The sequence below is a fragment of the Lipotes vexillifer genome, unplaced genomic scaffold, assembly GCF_000442215.2.
Source record: "Lipotes vexillifer unplaced genomic scaffold, Lipotes_vexillifer_v1.1 scaffold263, whole genome shotgun sequence".
Taxonomy (NCBI): Eukaryota; Metazoa; Chordata; class Mammalia; order Artiodactyla; family Lipotidae; genus Lipotes; species Lipotes vexillifer.
Window position 1 is genome coordinate 448834 of NW_006796752.1, and position 21952 is coordinate 470785.

The window sequence follows — 21952 nt, forward strand, 5'->3', positions numbered from 1 at the left end:
GTTCCATGTGCACTTGAAAATAATGTGTATTCTACTGATTTTGGATGGAATTGTCTGTTCCATCCAGAATTATCTGTTATTATTATTATTTAACTTTGACTTTTTTTTAAAACATCTTTATTGGAGTATAATTGCTTTACATTGTTGTGTTAGTTGCTGCTGTATAACAAAGTGAATGAGCTATTTGTATATATGTAAAACTCCATATCCCCTCCCTCTTGTGTCTCCCTCCAACCCTCCCTATCCCACCCTTCTAGGGGGTCACAAAGCATAAGCTGATCTCCCTGTGCTATGTGGCTGCTTCCCACTAGCTATCTATTTTATATTTGATAGTGTATATATGTCCATGCCACTCTCTCACTTTGTCTCAGCTCACCCTTCCCCCTCCCTACATCTTCAAGTCCATTCTCTACGTCTGTGGTTTACTCCTGGCCTGCCCTTAGGTTTTTCAGAACCTTTTTTTTTTTTTAGATTCCATATATATGTGTTAGCATACGGTATTTGTTTTTCTCTTTCTGGCTTAACCTCACGCTGTATGACAGACTCTAGGTCCACCCACCTCATTACAAATAACTCAATTTTGTTTCTTTTTATGGCTGAGTAATATTCCATTGTATATATGTGCCACATCTTTATCCATTCATCTGTTGATGGACACTTAGGTTGCTTCCATGTCCTGGCTATTGTAAATAGTGCGGCAATGAACATTGTGGTACATGACTCTTTTTGTTTTCTTTTTTTTTTTAACGTTTTTGCTGGAGCATAATTGCTTCACAATGGTGTGTTAGTTTCTGCTTTGTAACAAAGTGAATCAGTTATGCATATACATATATCAGCATATCTCTTCTCTCTTGTGTCTCCCTTCCTCCCACCCTCCCTATCCCATGCTTCTAGCTGGTCACAAAGCACCCAGCTGATCTCCCTGTGGTATGCGACTGCTCCCCACTAGCTATCTATTTTACATTTGGTAGCGTATATGTGTCCATATATACACTGCCACTCTCTCACTTTGTACATGACTCTTTTTGAATTATTTTTCAGGGTATATACCCAGTAGTGGGATTGCTGGGTCATATGGTAGTTCTATTTGTAGTTTTTTAAGGAACCTGCATACTGTTCTTCATAGTGGCTGTATCAATTTACATTCCCATCAACAGTGCAAGAGGGTTCCCTTTTCTCCACACCCTCTCCAACACTTATTGTTTGTTGATTTTTTGATGATGGCCATTCTGACTGGTATGCGGTGATACCTCATTGTAGTATTGATTTGCATTTCTCTAATGATTTGTGATGTTGAGCATCCTTTCACGTGCTTGTTGGCAATCCGTATACCTTCTTTGGAGAAATGTCTATTTAGGTCTTCTGCCCATTTTTGAATTGGGTTGTTTGTTTTTCTGTTATTGAGCTGCATGAGCTGCTTGTATATTTTGCATATTAATCCTTTGTCAGTTTCTTCATTTGCAAATATTTTCTCCCATTCTGAGGGTTCTCTTTTCACCTTGTTCATGGTTTCCTTTATTGTGCAAAAGCTTTTAAGTTTCATTAAGTCACATTTGTTTATTTTTGTTTTTATTTCCATTTCTCTAGGAGGTGGGTCAAAAAGGATGTTGCTGGGATTTATGTCATAGAGTGTCCTGCCTATGTTTTCCTCTAAGAGTTTTATAATGTCTGGCCTTACATTTAGGTCTTTAATCCATTTTGAGTTTATTTTTGTGTATGGTGTTAGAGAGTGTCCTAATTTCATTCTTTTATATGTAGCTGTCCAGTTTTCCCAGGACCACTTATTGAAGAGGCTGTCTTTTCTCCATTGTATATTCTTGCCTCCTTTATCAAAGATAAGGTGACCATATGTGCGTGGGTTTATCTCTGGGCTTCCTATACTGTTCCATTGATTTATATTTCTGTTTTTGTGCCAGTACCATACTGTCTTGATTACTGTAACTTGTAGTACAGTCTGAAGTCAGGGAGCCTGATTCCTTCAGCTCCATTGTTCTTTCTCAAGATTGTTTTGGCTATTTGGGGTCTTTTGTGTTTCCATGCAAATTGTGAAATTTTTTGTTCTAGTTCTGTGGAAAATGCCATTGGTAGTTTGATAGGGATTGCATTGAATCTGTAGATTGCTTTGGGTAGTAGAGTCATTTTCACAATGTTGATTCTTCCAATCCAAGAACATGGTATATCTCTCCATTTGTCTGTATCATCTGTAATTTCTTTCATCAGTGTCTTATAGTTTTCGGCATACACATCTTTTGTTTCCTTAGGTAGGTTTATTCCTAGGAATTTTATTCTTTTTGTTGCAATGGTAAATGGGACTGTTTCCTTAAATTCTCTGTCAGTTGTTTCATCATTAGTGTATAGGAATGCAAGAGATTTCTGTGCATTAATTTTGTATCCTGCTACTTTACCACATTCATGGATTAGCTCTAGTAGTTTTCTGGTAGCATCTTTAGGATTCTCTATGTAGAGTATCATTTAATCTGCAAACAGTGACAGTTTTAATTCTTCTTTTCTGATTTGGATTCCTTTTATTTTTTTTCTTCTCTGATTGCTGTGGCTAAAACTTCCAAAACTATGTTGAATAATAGTGGTGAGAGTGGGGAACTTTGTCTTGTTCCTGATCTTAATGGAAATGGTTTCAGTTTTTCACCATTGAGAACAATGTTGGTTGGCTGTTGGTTCGTTATATGTGGCCTTTATTATGTTGAGGTAAGTTCCCTCTATGCCTACTTTCTGGAAAGTTTTTATCATAAGTAGATGTTGAAATTTGTCAAAAGCTTTTTCTCCATTTATTGAGATGATCATATGGTTTTTCTCCTTCAGTTTGTTAATATGGTGTATCACATTGATTGATTTGTGTGTATTGAAGAATCCTTGCATTCCTGGGATAAACCCCATTTGATCATGGTGTATGATCCTTTTAATGAGCTGTTAGATTCTGTTTGCTAGTATTTTGTTGAGGATTTTTGCATCAATGTTCATCAGTGATATTGGCCTGTAGTTTTCTTTCTTTGTGACATCTTTGTCTGGTTCTGGTATCAGGGTGATAGTGGCCTCGTAGAATGAGTTTGGCAGTGTTCCTCCCTCTGCTATATTTTGGAAGAGTTTGAGAAGGATAGGTGTTAGCTCTTCTTTAAATGTTAGAATTTACCTGTGAAGCCATCTGGTCTTGGGCTTTGTTTCTTGGAAGATTTTTATTTTTAATTTAATTTTATTTATTTTTTATACAGCAGGTTCTTATTAGTCATCAGTTTTATACACATCAGTGTATACATGTCAATCCCAATCACCCAATACATCACACTCCCACCACCACCCCCGCCACTTTCCCCTGTTGGTGTCCATACATTTGGTCTCTACATCTGTGCCTCAATTTCTGCCCTGCAAACCAGTTCATCTGTACCATTTTTCTAGGTTCCACATATATGCGTTAATATACAATATTTGTTTTCTCTTTCTGACTTACTTCACTCTGTATGACAGTCTCTGGATCCATCCATGTCTCAGAAAATGACCCAATTTCGTTCCTTTTTATGACTGAGTAATATTTCATTGTATATATGTACCACATCTTCTTTATGCATTCGTCTGTCAATGGGCATTTAGGTTGCTTCCATGACCTGGCTATTGTAAATAGTGCTGCAATGAACTTTGGGGTGCATGTGTCTTTTTGAATTATGGTTTTTCTGGGTATATGCCTAGTAGTGGGATTGCTGGATCCTATGGTAATTCTAGTTTTAGTTTTTTAAGGAACCTGCATACTGTTCTCCATAGTGGCTGTGTCAATTTACATTCCCACCAACAGTGCAAGAGTGTTCCCTTTTCTCCAAACCCTCTCCAGCATTTGTTGTTTGTAGATTATCTGTTGATGCCCATTCTAACTGGTGTGAGGTGATACCTCATTGTAGTTTTGATTTGCATTCCTCTAATTATTAGTGATGTTGAGCAGCATTTCATGTGCTTCTTGGCCATCTGCATGTCTTCTTTGGAGAAATGTCTATTTAGGTCTTCTGCTCATTTTTGGATTGTGTTGTTTGTTTTTTCATATTGAGCTGCATGAGCTGTATATATATTTTGGAGATTAATCCTTTGTTCACTGATTCGTTTGCAAACATTTTCTCCCATTCTGAGAGTTGTCTTTTCGTCTTGATAATGGTTTCCTTTGCTGTGCAAAAGCTTTGAAGTTTCACTAGGTCCCATTTGTTTATTTTTGTTTTTATTTCCATTACTCTAGGAGGTGGATCAAAAAATATCTTGCTGTGATTTATGTCAAAGAGTGTTCTTCCTATGTTTTCCTCTAAGAGTTTTATAGTGTTGGTCTTACATTTATGTCTCTAATCCATTTTGAGTTTATTTTTGTGTATGGTGTTAGGGAGTGTTCTAATTTCATTCTTTTACATGTAGCTGTCCAGTTTTCCCAGGACCACTTATTGAAGAGACTGTATTTTCTTCATTGTATATCCTTGCCTCCTTTGTCATAGATTAGCTGAGCATAGGTGCGTGGGTTTATCTCTGGGCTTTCTATGTTGTTCCATTGATCTATATTTCTGTTTTTGTGCCAGTACCATACTGCCTTGATTACTGTAGCTTTGTAGTATAGTCTGAGGTCAGGGAGTATGATTCCTCCAGGTCCGCTTTTTTCCCTCAAGACTGCTCTGGCTATTTGGGGTCTTTTGTGTCTCCATACAAATTTTAAGTCTTTTTGTTCTAGTTCTGTAAAAAGTGCCATTAGTAATTTGGTAGGGATTGCATTGACTCTGTAGATTACTTTGGGTAGTATAGTCATTTTCACAATATTCATTCTTCCAATCCAAGAACATGGTATATCTCTCTATCTGTTGGTATCATCTTTTATTTCTTCCATCAGTGTCTTATACTTTCTCCATACAGGTCTTTTGATTCCTTAGGTAGGTTTATTCCTAGGTATTTTATTCTTTTTGTTGCAGTGGTAAATGGAGGTGTTTCCTTAATTTCTCTTTCAGATTTTTCATCATTAGTGTATAGGAATGCAAGAGATTTCTGTGCATTAATTTTGTATCCTGCAACTTTACCAAATTCATGGATTAGCTCTAATAGTTTTCTGGTGGCATTTTTAGGATTCTCTATGTATAATATCATGTCATTTGCAAACAGTGACAGTTTTACTTCTTTTCCAATTTGTATTCCTTTTATTTCTTTTACTTCTCTGGTTGCTGAGGCTAGGACCTCCAAAACTATGTTGAAAAATAGTGGTGAGAGTGGACATCCTTGTCTTGTTCCTGATCTTAGAGGGGATTCTTTATATATAGTATCATGTCATCTGCAAACAGTGACAGTTTTACTTCTTCTTTTCCAATTTGTATTCCTTTTATATCTTTCTTCTCTGATTGCCGTGGCTAGGACATCCAAAACTGTTGAATGATAGTGGTGAGATTGGACATCCTTCTCTTGTTCCTGATCTTAGAGGAAATGCTTTCAGTTTTTCACCATTGAGAATGATGTTTGCTGTGGGTTTTTCCTATATGGCCTTTATTATGTTGAGGTAGGTTCCCTCTATGCCCACATTCTGGAGAGTTTGTATCATAAATGGGTGTTGAATTTTGTCAAAAGCTTCTTCTGCATCTATTGAGATGATCATATGTTTTTTCTTCTTCAGTTTGTTAATATGGTGTATCACATTGATTGATTTGTGTATATTGAAGAATCCTGGCATCCATGGGCTAAATCCCAGTTGATCATGGTGTATGATCCATTTAATGTGTTGTTGGATTCTGTTTGCTAGTATTTTGTTGAGGATTTTTTCATCTATATTCATCAGTGATATTCGTTTGTAATTTTCTTTTTTTGTAGTATCTTTGTCTGGTTTTGGTATCAGGGTGATGGTGGCTTCATAGAATTAGTTTGGGAGTGTCCTTTCCTCCGCAATTTTTTGGAAGAGTTTGAGGATGGGTATTAGCTCTTCTTTAAATGTTTGATAGAATTCACCTCTGAAGCCATCTGGTCCTGGACTTTTGTTTGTTGGAAGACTTTTTTTTTTTTTTTGTGGTACGTGGGCCTCTCACTGCTGTGGCCTCTCCCTTTGCAGAGCACAGGCTCCAGACACGCAGGCTCAGCGGCCATGGCTCACAGGCCCACCTGCTCTGCGGCATGTGGGATCCTCCTGAACTGGGGCATGAACCCGCATCCCCTGCATTGGCAGGCGGACTCTCAACCACTGCACCACCAGGGAAGCCCTGTTGGAATACTTTTAATCACAGTTTCAATTTCATTACTTGTGATTGGTCTGTTCATGTTTTCTATTTCTTCCTGGTTGAGTCTTGGAAGGTTATATCCTTCTAAGAATCTGTCCATTTCTTCCAGGTTGTCCATTTTATTGGCACAGAGATGCTTGTAGTAGTCTCTTAGGATGCTTTGTATTTCTTCGGTGACTGTTGTAACTGCTCCTTTTTCATTTTTAACTTTATTGATTTGAGTCCTCTTCCTCTTTTTCTTCATGGGTCTGGCTAATGGTTTATTAATTGTTTTTTATCTTCTCAAGGAACCAGCTTTAGATTTATTGATCTTTGCTATTGTTTTCTTTGTTTCTATTTCATTTATTTCTGCTCTGATCCTTGATTTCTTTCCTTCTGCTAACTTTGGGTTTTGTTTGTTCTTTTTCTAGGTCCTTTAGGTGTAAGTTTAGGTTGTTTATTTGAGATTTTTCTTGTTTCTTGAGGTAAGCTTGTATTGCTATAAACTTCCCTCCTGGAACTGCTTTTGCTGCATTCCATAAGTTTTGGATCATCGTTTTTTCATTGTCATTTTGTCTCTAGGTAGTTTTTGATGTCCTCTTTGATTTCTTCAGTGATCTCTTGGTTATTTAGTAACGTATTGTTTAGCCTCCATGTGTTTGTGTTTTTTACCTTTCTCCCCCTATAATTCATTTCTAATCTCATAGCGTTGTGGTCAGATAAGATGCTTGATATGATTTCAGTTTTCTTAAATTTTCTGAAGCTTGATTTGTACCAAAGATGTGATCTATCCTGGAGAATTTTCCTTGTGCCCTTGAGAAGAAAGTGTAATCTGCTTCTTTTGGATGGAATATCCTAGAAATATCCATTAAATCTATCTGGTCTGTTGTGTCACTTAAAGCTTCTGTTTCCTTATTTATTTTCATTTTGGATAATCTGTCCATTGGTGTAAGTGAGGTGTTAAAGTCCCCCACTATTATTGTGTTACTGTCGATTTCCTCTTTTATAGCTGTTAGCAGTTGCCTTATGTATTGCTCTTATGTTGGGTGCATATATATTTATAATTGTTGTATCTTCTTCTTGGATTGAGCTCTTGATCATTATGTAGTGTCCTTCTTTTTCTCTTGTAGCATTCTTTATTTTAAAGTCCATTTTATCTGATATGAGTATTGCTACTCCAGCTTTCTTTTGATTTCCATTTGTAGGGAATATCTTTTTCCATCCCCTCACTTTCAGTCTGTATGTGTTCCTAGGTCTCTTGTAGACAGCATGTATATGGGTCTTGTTTTTGTATCCACTCAGCAAGCCTGTGTGTTTTGGTTGGAGCATTTAATCCATTCACGTTTAAGGTAATTATCGATATGTATGTCCCCATGACCATTTTCTTAATTGTTTTGGGTTTGTTTTTGTAGTTCCTTTTCTTCTCTTGTATTTTCTACTTAGAAAAGATCCTTTAGCATTTGTTGTAGAGCTGGTGTGGTGGTGCTGAATTCTCTTAGCTTTTGCTTGTCTGTAAAGCTTTTGATTTCTCCAACTAATCTGAATTAGATCCTTGCCGGGTAGAGTAATATTGGTTGTGGGTTCTTTCCTTTCATTGCTTTAAGTATATCATGCCACTCCCTTCTGGCTTGTAGAGTTTCTGCTGAGAAATCAGCTGTTAACCTTATGGGAGTTCCCTTGTATGTTATTTTTTGTTTTTCCCTTGATGCTTTCAATAATTTTTCTGTCTTTACTTTTTGCCAGTTTGATTATTATGTGACTTGGCATGTTTCTCCTTGGGTTTATCCTGTATGGGACTCACAGCACTTCCTGGACTTGGGTAGCTATTTCCTTTCCCATGTTAGGGAAGTTTTTGACTAAAATCTCTTCAAATATTTTCTCAGGTCCTTTCTCTCTCTCTTCTCCTTCTGGGACCCATATAATACAAATGTTGTTGTGTTTAATGTTGTCCCAGAGGTCTCTTAGGCTGTCTTCATTTCTTTTCATTCTTTTTTCTTTATTCTGTTCAGCAGCAGTGAATTCTACCATTCTGTCTTACAGGTCACTTATCCATTCTTCTGCCTCAGTTATTCTTCTATTGGTTTCTTCTAGTGTATTTTTCATTTCAGTTATTGTATTATTCATCTCTCATTGTTTGTTCTTTAATTCTTCTAAGTCTTTATTAAACATTTCTTGCATCTTCTCGATCTTTGCCTCCATTCTTTTTCTGAGGTCCTGGATCATCTTCAGTATTATTATTCTGAATACTTTTTCTGGAAGGTTGCCTATCTCCACTTCATTTAGTTGTTTTTCTGTGTTTTTATCTTTTTCCTTCATCTGGTACATAGCCCTCTGCCTTTTCAAGTTGTCTATCTTTCTGTGAATGTGGTTTTTGTTCCACAGGCTGCAGTATTGTAGTTCTTTCTTCTTGTAGGAAGACTTTTTTTGGGGGGGGGGTAGGATTTTATTAATTAATTAATTAATTTTGCTGTGTTGGGTCTTTGTTTCTGTGTGAGGGCTTTCTCTAGTTATGGCAAGCGGGGGCCACTCTTCATCGCAGTGTGCGGGCCTCTCACTATCACGGCCTCTCTTGTTGTGGGGCACAGGCTCCAGACGCGCAGGCTCAGTAGTTGTGGCTCACGGACCTAGTTGCTTCACGGCATGTGGGATCTTCCCAGACCAGGGCTCGAACCCGTGTCCCCTGCATTAGCAGGCAGACTCTCAACCACTGCGCCACCCGGGAAGACCTGTAGGAAGATTTTTAATCAAAGTTTCAATTTCAGTGCTTGTGCTTGGTCTGTTTATATTTTCTGTTTCTTCCTGCTTCAGTCTCGGAAGGTTGTGCTTTCCTAAGAGTTTGTCCTTTTCTTCCTGGTTGTCTATTTTACTGCCATATGGTTGCTTGTAGTAATCTCTCATGGTCCTTTGTATTTCTGCAGTGTCAGACGTTACTTCACATTTTTCATTTCTAATTCTGTTGATTTGAGTCTTCTCCCTTTTTTTCTTGATGAGTCTGGCTATTGGTTTATCAATTTTATCTTCTCAAAGAACTAGCTTTTAGCTTTATTGATCTTTGCTATCATTTCCTTCATTTCTTTTTCATTTATTTCTGATCTGATATTTATGATTTCCTCCCTTCTGCTACCATTGGGGGTTTTTGTTCTTCTTTTTCTATTTGCTTTAGGTGTAAAGTTAGGTTGTTTATTTGAGGTGTTTTTTGTTTCTTGAGGTAAGATTGTATTGCTATAAACTTCCCCCTTAGAACTGCTTTTGCTGCTCCCAGAGGTTTTGGGTCATCGTGTCTCCATTGTCATTTGTTTCTAGGTATTTTTTGATTTCCTCTTTGATTTCTTCAGTGATCACTTCATTATTAAGTAATGTATTGTTTAGCCTCCATGTGTTTGTATTTTTTACAGATCTTTTCCTGTAATTGATATCTAGTCTCATAGTGTGTGGTCGGAAAAGATACTTGATACAATTTCAATTTTCTTAAATTTACCAAGGCTTGATTTGTGACCCAACATGTGACCTATCCTAGAGAATGTTCCCTGAGCACTTGAGAAGAAAGTGTATTCTGTTGTTTTTGGATGGAATGTCCTATAAATATCAGTTCAGTCCATCTTGTTTAATGTATCATTTAAAGCTTGTGTTTCCTTATGTATTTTCATTTTGGATGATTTATCCATTGGTGAAAGTGGGGTGTTAAAGTCCCCTACTCTGATTGTGTTACTCTCAATATCCCCTTTTATGGATGTTAGCATTTGCCTTATGTATTGAGGTGCTCCTGTGTTGGGTGCATAAATATTTACAATTGTTATATCTTCTTCTTGGAATGATCCCTTGATCACTATGTAGTGTCCTTCTTTGTCTCTTATAATAGTCTTTATTTTAAAGTCTATTTTATCTAATATGAGAATTGCTACTCCAGCTTTCTTTTGATTTCCATTTGCATGGAATGTCTTTTTCCATCCCCTCACTTTCAGTCTGTATGTGTCCCTGGGTCTGAAATTCATCTCTTGTAGACAGCATATATACGGGTCTTGATTTTGTATTCATTCAGCCATTCTGTTTCTTTTGTTTGGAGCATTTAATCCATTTACCTTTAAGGTAATTATCGATATGTATGTATGTTCCTATTACCATTTTCTTAATTGTTTTGGGTTTTTTATTGTAGGTCTTTTCCTTCTCTTGTGTTTTCTGCCTGGAGAAGTCCCTTTAGCATTTGTTGTAAAGCTGGTTTGGTGGTGCTGAATTCTCTTAGCTTTTGCCTGTCTGTAAAGGTTTTAATGTCTCCATTGAATCTGAATGAGATCCTTGCTGGGTAGAGGAATCTTGGTTGTAGGCTTTTCCCTTTCATCGCTTTAAATATGTCTTGCCACTCCCTTCTGGCTTGCAGAGTTTCTGCTGAAAGATCAGCTGTTAACCGTATGGAGATTCCTTTGTATGTTATTTGTTGCTTTTTCCTTGCTGCTTTCAATATTTTTTCTTTGTCTTTAATTTTTGATAGTTTGATTAATATGTGTTGTGGTGTGTTTCTCCTTGGATTTAACCTGTATGGGACTCTCTGTGCTTCCTGGAGTTCATTGACTATTTCCTGTTCCATATTAGGGAAATTTTCAACTATAATCTCTTCAAATATTTTCTCAGTCCCTTTCTTTTTCTCTTCTTCTTCTGAGACCCCTATAATTCGAATGTTGGTGTATTTAATGTTGTCCCAGAGGTCTCTGAGACTGTCCTCAATTCTTTTCATTCTTTTTTCTTTATTCTGTCTGTGGTAGTTACTTCCACTCTTTTATCTTCCCGGTCACTTATCCATTCTGCCTCAGTTATTCTGCTACTGATTCCTTCTAGAGAATTTTAAATATCATTTATTGTGTTGTCCATCATTGTTCGTTTGCTCTTTAGTTCTTCTAGGCCCTTGTTATACATTTCTTGTATTTTCTCCATTCTATTTCCAAGATTTTGGATCATCTTTACTATCATTACTCTGAATTCTTTTTCAGGTAGACTGCCTATTTCCTCCTCATTTGTTTGGTCTGGTGAGTTTTTACCTTGCTCTTTCATCTGCTGTGCATTTCTCTGTCTTCTCATTTGCTTAACTCACTGTGTTTGGAGTCTCGTTTTCACAGGCTGCATGTTCATAGTTCCCATTGTTTTTGGTGTCTTCCCCCAGTGGCTAAGTTTGGTTTAGTGGGTTGTGTAGGCTTCCTGGTGGAGGGGACTTGTACCTGTGTTCTGGTGGATGAGGCTGGATCTTGTTTTTCTCGTGGGCATGACCGTGTCGGGTGGTGTGTTTTGGGGTGTCTGTGAACTTAGTATGATTTTAGGCAGCCTCTCTGTTAATCGGTGGGGTTGTGTTCCTGTCTTGCTAGTTGTTTGGAATGGGGTGTACAGCACTGGAGCTTGCTGGTCATTGAATGGAGCTGGGTCTTAGCGTTGAGATGGAGATCTCTGGGAGAACTCCCGCAGATTGATATTACCTGGGGCCAGGAGGTTTCTGGTGGTCCAGTGTCCTGAACTTGGCTCTCCCACCTCAGAGGCTCAGGACTGACATCTGGCTGGAGCACAAAGACCTTGTCAGCCACACGGCTCAACTTGGTACGAGCACTGCTTGCCAGTGAATTAAGGTGCGAAAAAGACACAAGGCAAAAATACCAAAGTGTTGCATGCGGTGCCAACTCTGTGGTTCCTGTAGACATCTGTTAAGCCAGTCTTGTCTATTGTGTCATTTAAGGCTAATGTTTTCTTGATTTTCAATCTGGATGATCTATTCATTGATGTAAGTGTGTTATTAAAGTGCCCTAGTATTATTATATGACTGTCAAATTTTCCTTTACTTCTGTTAATATTTGCTTTATATATTTTGGTGCTCCTATGTTAGGTGCATTTATTTTTACAAATGTTATATTCTTTTCTAGGATTGACCTTTTCATCATTATGCAATAATCTTTGTCTTTTGTTGTAGTCTGTGTTTTAAAATCTATTTTGTCTGATATGAGTATTGCTACCCCAGCTTTATTTTCATTTTTATTTACATGAAATATCTTTTTCCGTTTCTTCATTTTAAGTCTGTGTGTGTCTTTTTATTTTCCCTTCTGCACTTTATTATGTGTTTCAAGGATTCCCCTTTAGAATATGACACAGCTATTTCTTGCCCACAGAGTAGCTACCATAGATTTTCCTAAGGCCCTGGTTGTGATACTAGATGAAGTTAATTTTAATGAGTCTATTTCAGGCTGCTTGACTCCTCTACTCTTTGCAGGAGTAATTCACTTCTGTCTTTACATATATCCCTGCTGACACTTTATTTATTTATTTATTTAACATTTTTATTAGAGTATAATTGCTCTATAATGGTGTGTTACTTTCTGCTTTATAACAAAGTGAATCAGCCATACATATATATATATCCCCATATCTCCTCCCTCTTGTTTCTCCCACCCTCCCTATCCCACCCCATCTAGGCAGTCACAAAGCACTGAGCTGATCTCCCTGTACTATGCAGCTGCTTCCCACTAGCTATCTATTTTACATTTGGTAATGTATATATGTCCATGCCCCTCTCTCTCTTTGTCCCACCCTACCCTTCCCCCTCCCCGTGTCCTCAAGTCCATTCTCCATGTCTGCGTCTTTATTTCTGTCCTGCTGCTAGGTTCTTCAGAACCTTTTTTTTTTTTTTTTTTTAAGATTCCATATATATGTGTTAGCATACAGTATTTGTTTTTCTCTTTCTGCCTTATTTCACTCTGTATGACAAACTCTAGGTCCATCCACTTCATTACAAACAATTCAATTTCATTTCTTTTTATGGCTGAGTAGTCTTTAGCTCTTAAGTGAGTCTCTTGTAGGCAGCGTATAGATGAGCTTTCTTTCATCCATTCACCCAACCTATGTCTTTTGATTGGTGCATTTCGCCCATTTACATTTAAAGTAATTTTGATGGGTATGTACTTAGTGTCATTTTGTTACTTGTTTTCTGGTTGTTTTTGTAGTTATTCTCTGTTCTTCTTTTACTTTCTTCCCTTATGGTTTGATAATTTTCTTTAGTGGCATATTTTGTTTCCTTTCTCTTTATATTTTGTGTGTATTCTTGTAGGTATTTGGTTTATCATAAACATGAGGTAGGTCTATCTATTTATTTAAACTGATAGTCATTTAAGTTCAAACATGTTTTAAAGGCTCTACATATTTTACTCTCCCTGCCCACTTTTTATGGTTTTGATGTCATATAATTTTACATCTTTTTGTGTATTCATTACCTACTTATTGTAGTTATAGTTGATTTACAGCTTTTGTCTTTTCACCTTTATACTAGCTTTTTAAGTGGTCTTAAAGTGGTCTTTAAGTGTATACTTGCCTTTACTAGTGAGATTTCTTTTTCCCTCATATATTTTCTTATTCTTGCTATGACCTTTTCTTTTTCACTCAAGAAGATCCTTTAGCATTTCTTGCAAGCATGGTTTAGTACTGATGAATTCTTTTAGTTTTTTGTTTGTCTGGGAAACGTTTTATGTCGTCTTCAATTCTGAATGGTACCTTGTTGGCTTGCATATCCTTGGTTGTAATGTTTTTCCTTTCAACACTTAAGTATATCTTGCCACTCCTTTCTGGCCTTCAAAGTTTCTGCTGAAAAATCAGCTGATAGCCTTATGGGTGTTTGCTTGTATGTGACTCTGTTTTTTTCTCTTGCTGCCTTTAAAATTCCTTCTTTATCTGTAACTTTTGCCATTTTAATTGTGATATGTCTTGGTGTGGATCTCTTTGGGTTCATCTTGTTTGGGACTATCTGTGCTTCCTTGGCTTGGATATCTGTTTCCTTCCCCAGGTATGGTACATTTTCAGCTATTATTCTATTAAATATGTTTTCTGCCCTTTTCTTTCTCTCTTCTTCTGGGACCCCATAATGCAAATGTTAGTACACTTGATGATCCCAGAGATCCCTTCGACTGTCTTCACTTTTTCTTTTCATCTTTTGATTGGGTGATTTCCATTATTCTGTCTTCCAGGTTGCTTATGTGTTCTTCGTATCACCTAATCTGCAGTTGATTCCTGCTAGTATATTTTTCATTTCAGTTATTGTATTCTTCAGCTCTGATTTTTTTTAATGTTTCCTAATTCTTTGTTGAAATTCTCACTGTACTCCTCTATTCTTCTCCTGTGTTTGGTGAACATTTTTATGACAGTTGTTTGGAAAGCCTTATCAGATAAGTTACTTGTCTGAATTTCACTAGGGTTTTTCCCTTGGATTTTTATCTTGTTCTTTCATTTGGAGCATATATTTATCTCTTTTCATTTTCTTTTCCTTTCTGTGTTTATCTCTATGAATTAGGCAAAACAGTTACCTCTTCAAGTACTGAAGGCTTGTCCTTGTGTAGGAGCATCCTATGAAGATTGCATGTGCCTGGTGACTCTGGCAGGAAGGCTAGAGCTGAAACAATTATGGGCTGTGGCTTTTCCAGGGTGTACTGGGACCACCATCTTGGTAGGGGGGCTGGAGCTGGAGTCTGATACAGGGTGGTGTTCCCTTGGAGTGTGTTGGAAGGCACTGCCTGGGGGGAATTTGGGTGGGGCTTGAGCCAAATCCCATTACAGGCCAGGGCTTCTCCTAGGATGCACTGGAGGCTGCTGCCTTGGCAGGGTAAGATTGGAGCTGGAGCTGGGTGTGGGCTGGGGTATACTGGTGTGTGCATGGCAGGTGGGCTAGAGTACCAGGAATCTACCTCTGCTCTGGGACTCAGAGCATGTAAGTTTGTGTATACAGCCTTTAAGAGCAGACTCTTTGTTTCCTACAGCTTGATGGCTCTCCTGGTCCTAAGTGTTGCTGGTTTTCAAAAGCATTTGAAGGGATTTTTCTTTTAGTTGCTGGTCCCCAGAGCTGGGGCTCCCCTCACTCATTAGGGAGAACCTTCGAATTTGTGATATCCCTTTCCTCTTTTGGATTGCCTGCTAGGGGTGTGGGTCTTGACTAGATCACTTCTATTCCCTTCTTACCCATTTCAGTGTGGTTTTTTCTTTATATCCTTCATTGTAAAAAAGCTCTTCTGTTAGTCTTCCTGTTGTTCTCAGAGAGAGTTGTTTTATATGTAGTTGTAGTTTTGGTGTGTCTGGGGGAGCAGATGTGCTCAGGGTCTTCCTACTCTGCCATCTTGATCCTGTCTCTAATCTAACAATGTTCTTAAAAACTTTCCCCATATAATTATGTTAATATTATGTAATGAGTGATCCATCATTTCCTCACAGATTTGAGATGCCACCTTTATTATATTATGTTCACATATGTACCTGATTTTGTTTCTGGGCTCTCTTCTTTGCACTGACTTATTTTTCAGTCCCTGTACCAGGACCACATTGTTTTCAATATAACTTTAAGACATATTTTGAATGGGTAGGACTAGGCTCCAATATTTGTTTTTCATGAATTTCTTTATAATTCTTCATTTATTCTTTTGGAAAATCTTTTTATTTAAAGCAAATATGTTAATATCAATGAGATTTGGGTTGGACTTAGATTGAATTTATAGAGGCACTGAAGGATTGATATACTTACAATATTGAATCCTTCCATCCAGGAATGTGATATATTTCTCCACTTAGGAGGTTTTCTTTTCTCTCAGCCAAGTTTTATGATTTTTTTAATGCAGAGTATACTTGTATATTTTTGGCTAAAATTTTTCTTAATCAAATTTTATGTTATAAAATTATGAAATTTTTGTATCTTTGTTTTGAAAATTAGATTTTAAAAAATTATATGATTCTTCTGTTATTGCAATTATATAAAAATTATTGATTTTGGTAAGTTCACCTTATATCCAAAATCCTAATATAACTATTTTAGTACTTCTACTATTTTGTCAGTTGATTTTTTAAAAAATTTTTGTATTGTCTTGGGTAGATAATCATATAGTTTTGTCTCTGTCTGATATTTGTGCTCTTGATTTCTTTTTCCTGATTAATTTTATTGTCTAGAACCACCAGAATAATAGTTGTGGGTAGTGGGCATCCTTGTTTTGTCTCCAGATTTAATGAGAATACTTTGTATTTTATGTTCTTTTGGTTTCCAACTGTATTGAGTTTGAGGAATTTAAATTAATCTGGACTTAGTTTTTGAATTTTTGATAGAACTTTCATATAAAAAATACTGGGGCCTGGTATATTTTAGGTGAATAAATCTCTGGCTATGTTTTCCATTTCTTCTATGGTTACTGGTCTGAATTTTCAGACTTTCTGTCACTTTTTGCCCCTTGGTAATTTAAATTTTTTTATGTAATAATCTCTTATAGTTTCAATTTTATTGGTTAAGGAATTGAACACAGTATTCTCTTATAAAAAGAATCTCCATCTTATGATTGTTTATCTTTCTTTACCTTTTTATTATTTATATCTTCTCTCTTTCTTGGTTAGACTTGTTATACATATTTCTACCTTAGTAGTCTCTTCAAAGACTTTTAACTTCTTAGGCCTGCCATTTTCTCTCTTATTCCATGAATTTTTGTTTATTCATAATTTTTCATTTAAAATTACCTTTTGATTTATTTCATTGTCTTTTTTGTAGCTCCCTAGTTGAATACTTGGTTTATTTTCAGTTGTTTTCAAATAAATATATTTAGGGTTATGCATTTTCTTCTAAGTATTACCTTGGTTGCATCAATAGGTTTAATTAATTAATTAATTAATTAATTTTTGGCTGCATTGGGTCTTCATTGCTGCATGCAGGCTTCCTCTAGTTGCGGTGAGTGGGGGCTACTTTTTGTTGCAGTCCACGGGCTTCTCATTGTGGTGGCTTCTCTTGTTGCAAAGCATAGGCTCTAGGCACGCAGGCTCAGTAGTTGTGGCTCATGGGCTTAGTTGCTCCATGGTATGTGAGATCTTCCTGGACAAGAGATCGAACCCGTGTCCCCTGCATTGGCAGGCAGATTCTTAACCACTGTGCCACCAGAGAAGTCCCTGCATCCAGTAGGTTTTAATATATTGTATTCTCATAGTTGTTTATTTATAAGAAGATTAATAGTCTACTTTTGTTATTAATTTATAGTATTGAATTGTGCCTAGATAATGTGGCCTGTAAATTTCCACTTTGAAGAATTCATTGATGATTTTATTGTGACTTTACACAGGGCTAATTTTTGGTAGTATTTCCAAGTTCTTTGAAAAGAAAGATATTCTTTGTATATTTGATATTCATTCTATATATGTTAATAAAATAAATCTAGTAATAGAGTTATCCAAATTCTCTGTAAACTTCTTGCCTACTTATCCTGTCCTTTTTCTGAGAGAAGTGAGTTAAGGTTTTCTATTATAATTTTGACTTTGTGGACAAATCCATATTTTTTCCTAATAGTTTTTGCTTTATATTTTGATGGTATTCTATTTAGTCCTGATGGTTCATGACTGTAGTTATCTTCTTGGGGGAATTACAGCTTATTTCACTATAAATCCCTCCTTGTCCCATTTCATGCTTTTTTGACTTGAAGTCTACTTTTTTATGCTAATAATGGCACACATGCTTTCTTTTATTGTGATTTACCTGACATATATTTATCCATGCTTTATTTTTAATCTTTTTCTATTGTAAGTAGCATATTGCTAGAAATGAAATCTTTAACTTTAATTTATTTTTATTGATATTTTTGGTCTTATTTTCACCATTTATTTTGTATTTGCATTTTATCATACTTTATTTTTATGTACATATGTATTTACATATATATTTATATATATATTATATATATATATATATATATCTTATCCTGATTTTTCCCCCAGATGAAATTATTTCTCTGTCCCTTTCCCCCTTTTAAAGGCTTGAAAAATTTTTTATTTGTTCTTTGAACATATTGAAGTATTTTTCTATGTTAAAAATTAATGGTTAACTATATGCTAATTTAACACATCTTCATCTTTCCTTCCTTATAACCAGGATTTTTTGTAGTCATACAGATTTTGTTTCCAAAGTGATATTTATTTATTAATGTTTACTTTTTTATTGATGTATAGTTGATTTATAATATTGTGTTAGTGTCAGGTGTACAACAAAGTGATTCTGTTATACATACATATATATATATATTAGATCATTTTCCATTATAGATTATTTACAAGATATTGAATATAATTCCCTGTGTTACACAGTAAATCCTTATTGCTTATCTATTTTATGATTTGCAATATTGTGTTAGTTTCAGGTGTACAGCAAAATGATTCAGTTATATATGTGTATATTTTCAGATTATTTTCCATTATAGATTATTATAAGATATTGAATGTAGTTCCCTGTGCTATACAGTAAATCCTTGTTGCTTATCTATTTTATGTATAGTACTTTGTATCTGTTAATCCCATACTCCTAATTTATCCTTCTCCCCTCCCTTTCCCCTTTGGTAATCATAAGTTTGTTTTCTATGTCTGTGAGTCTGTTCCTATTTTGTATATAGATTCATTTGTATTATTTTTTTATAAATTCCATGTTTAAGTCATATCATGTAATATTTGTCTTTCTCTGTTTGACTTACTTCACTTAGTATTATATTCTCTAGTTCCATCATGTTGCTGAAAGTGGCAATATTTCATTCTTTTTTATGGCTTGGCTACTGTAAATAATGCTGCTGTGAACATGGAGTGTATGTATCTTTTCGAATTAGAGTTTTATCTGGATATATGCCCAGGAGTGGGATTGCTGTATCATATGGTAATTCTATTTTTAGTTTTTTAAAGGAACCTTCATACTGTTTTCCATAGTGGCTGCACCAATTTACATTCCCACCAGCAATGTAGGAGGGTCCCTTTTTCTCCACACACTCTCCAGTGTTTATTATTTGTAGACATGTTGATGATGACCATTCTGACTGGTGTGAGGTGATACCTCAGAATAAATATTTTATATTCCTTTATTTCTTATTGAAATCTGGTATGTTTTTTATACTCACAAGACATTTCAATTTGGACTGGCCATTTTTCAAGTACTAAACAGCCTTATGTGTCTGGTGACTTCTATATTGGACAACACAGCTCCAGAGTGATCATTCTAAAATGCAAACCTGGTTTTGTCACTTCCCCAGTCAAAAACGATCATAACTTTCCCATCACCTATTAGATAATGTCTCCACTCCGTATTAGGACACAGAAGGCTCTTTGTGATCTGTCCCCTGGCTAGCAGTGTGGCTTCATCTCCCTGTTCCAGGTTGAGACTCTGGCCAAACTGAGTACCTTGCAGTTCCAGAACATTCCACCCATTGCCTTGAATACCTTTACATGAGCTTCTCCCTGCTCAAATGTTCTCCCTTCATTATCTAGCTGACACGAAGCTACTGATCATCCTGGTATCAAATAAGCATTACCTCCTCTATGAAATCTTCCCTGCCTCCCCAGGTGGAAGTAGAACTTTAATTATAAACTGTTTGCTGGCTTCAGTAATCATGTTTGTACTGAAATTGTTTCATGTCTGCTTTCACCAAACCAAAAGCTCCCCCCAAAGGAGGGCATCTTTTCATGTTTGTATTATCAGTATCTATGCTGGGTGTTTGACACCTAGGAGGTGTTAAATAAATGCTACTTGGATGAACAAGTGAATAAAGAAATGAAAATCTCCAAGGTTTTGAGTTTGGGTAGATAGGGAGGAGGAAGAACATGACTATGTATTAGGAAGATAAGCTGGTGTGAGAAAGGACTTTGCTTTGGTGGAGGTGATAAATTGAAGAACAATATCAAGACGTCACCAAAATAATTTAGCTTTAAAAATGTATTTGCCATTTTTAGTCTTGAATTAAGAACAGAACTGTTTTAGAAACTGAGATGTAACCTGATCCTAAGAGACTCTATGACAGTATGAAAAGTACCAGAATTCACAGTGCTCTCTTTGATTGATTCCTTATCAATGACAGAGAGGCATGCTTGCAAAATAAATTGATTTAAAACATGCTTATGCCTCTTTTAGAAAATCATAACAAACACAGAAAAGTATAGGCAAAAGAATAAAAGTCATACTCAATCCCACAACCAGAGATAACCACTGTTAAGAAATATTTTGTTACATTTGCCTTTTAAAGTATGTTTTGTTTTACCTGGTTGAAGTCATATTATATTCACTTTTGCAGCTTCCTTTTGTTTACTTAAAATTTTATCATAAGCATTTTCTCATGTCATTGAATATCTCTATAAACATTTTAATTGCTGCATGTTATTCCATCATATGGATATAGCATAATAATTTTCCATGTAAATTATACAACCGTATTAAAAAATGCAGACAAAAAATCTAGGAGAGATTGTGAGAATGCTTTCTAGAGAGAAAATTCACATGGAGTTTATGTGCACAAATATAACACTGTCTCAATTTCAAGTCAGATGGGGTTTTTGAAGTCATGCTGTGTGGGTGTGACATATACAGCACACATCTTAATGCCACAGTGAAAGAGGTAAACGTTAGTGTGTGCAAAGGGCATCCAGAGATGCCATAAGCAACCCCAGGTGGCTTTAGGAGAGTGCCATAGACTGAATGTTTGTGTCTCTCCCCCCTCAGTTCTTATGTTGAAACTTAATCCCTAATGTAATGGTATTTGGAAGTGGGGCCTTTGGGAGGTGATTATGTCATGAGGGTGGAGCTGTCATAAATGGCATTAGAGCCCTTATAAAAGAGACTGCAGAGAGCCTGGTAGCCCTTCCCCTGTGTGAGGATACAGCAAAGAAAGACGGCCAATTATGAACCAGGAAGTGGGCTCTCACCAGATACCAAATCAGCTGACACCAAATCTTGAACGTTACACAGCCTCCAGTACTGTGAGAAATAAATTCTTGTAGTTTATAAAGACACCCAGTCTATGATATTTTGTTATAGGAGCCTGAGTGGACTAAGACAAGGAATCTGTATGATTGGTGGGAGTAAAGTTGTCTGATCCATTAAGTAATTCATTAAAGAGCTCTTTCTTAATCAGGTATGTGGTATCCCCCATGCACCTCATTTAGGCAGTGTAAACACAGGGGACTGCATACTGGCATCAGGAACGGTCTATGGTTTTAGGTACATGGCACTTAATTTTGATTATTTCTTCCTATGCAAAATATTGGGGAAGCCCTGTTTCCCTGTTTGCATGTCAATCCATTCACAAACACTGAGGGTCAATAATACTCCAAGGACTGTGAATTAAATGAAACATGAGATAGTTTCCAGCCATTGAAAAGCTGAGGATTTGAGGAAAATAATAAGTAAACAGAGAAATTGCAATGAAAATTTGTAAGTGATATATAGAGATAGATATGAGAAAAAAAAATAGAGAAGAGGGTAACTGCCTGGGAAGGTAACTTTTGAGCTGGATCTTATAGGTTGAGAGGGCATCTAGAAGATGAAGAAAGGGTATGATTGTGCAGGTTATTCTCCACATGCCCCTCTAAATCCATTCTTTACCTAGCTCTGCCCTGTTATGTACCCTTGGGGGATATCCCTTAGAGTCTGCATCGCCCAGGATCCCTTCTGGTTTCCATTTGGATTCAGCCAATTGGAGATAATAGTAGGAGGTCAGAGGGTAGGAGGAGAGAGACGTTGGGTATTTCTTTTCCTGCTCCCTCTCAGCTTTGCCGCATCATTCTGCCAGTGGCTAGTCTCTTGGTGTCTACATCTGGAATGATAAATTGGAGGCTGACATGACCATCACTCTGTTTTGGGAAATGGCAGATGGCAGTACTAAGTACAGAGTGCAGTGGGAAGAAACAGGATCAGGAAGACTAAAGAGTAGTAACTGGTATAGTAGTTCCCACAAGAGATGAGGAAGGTCTGT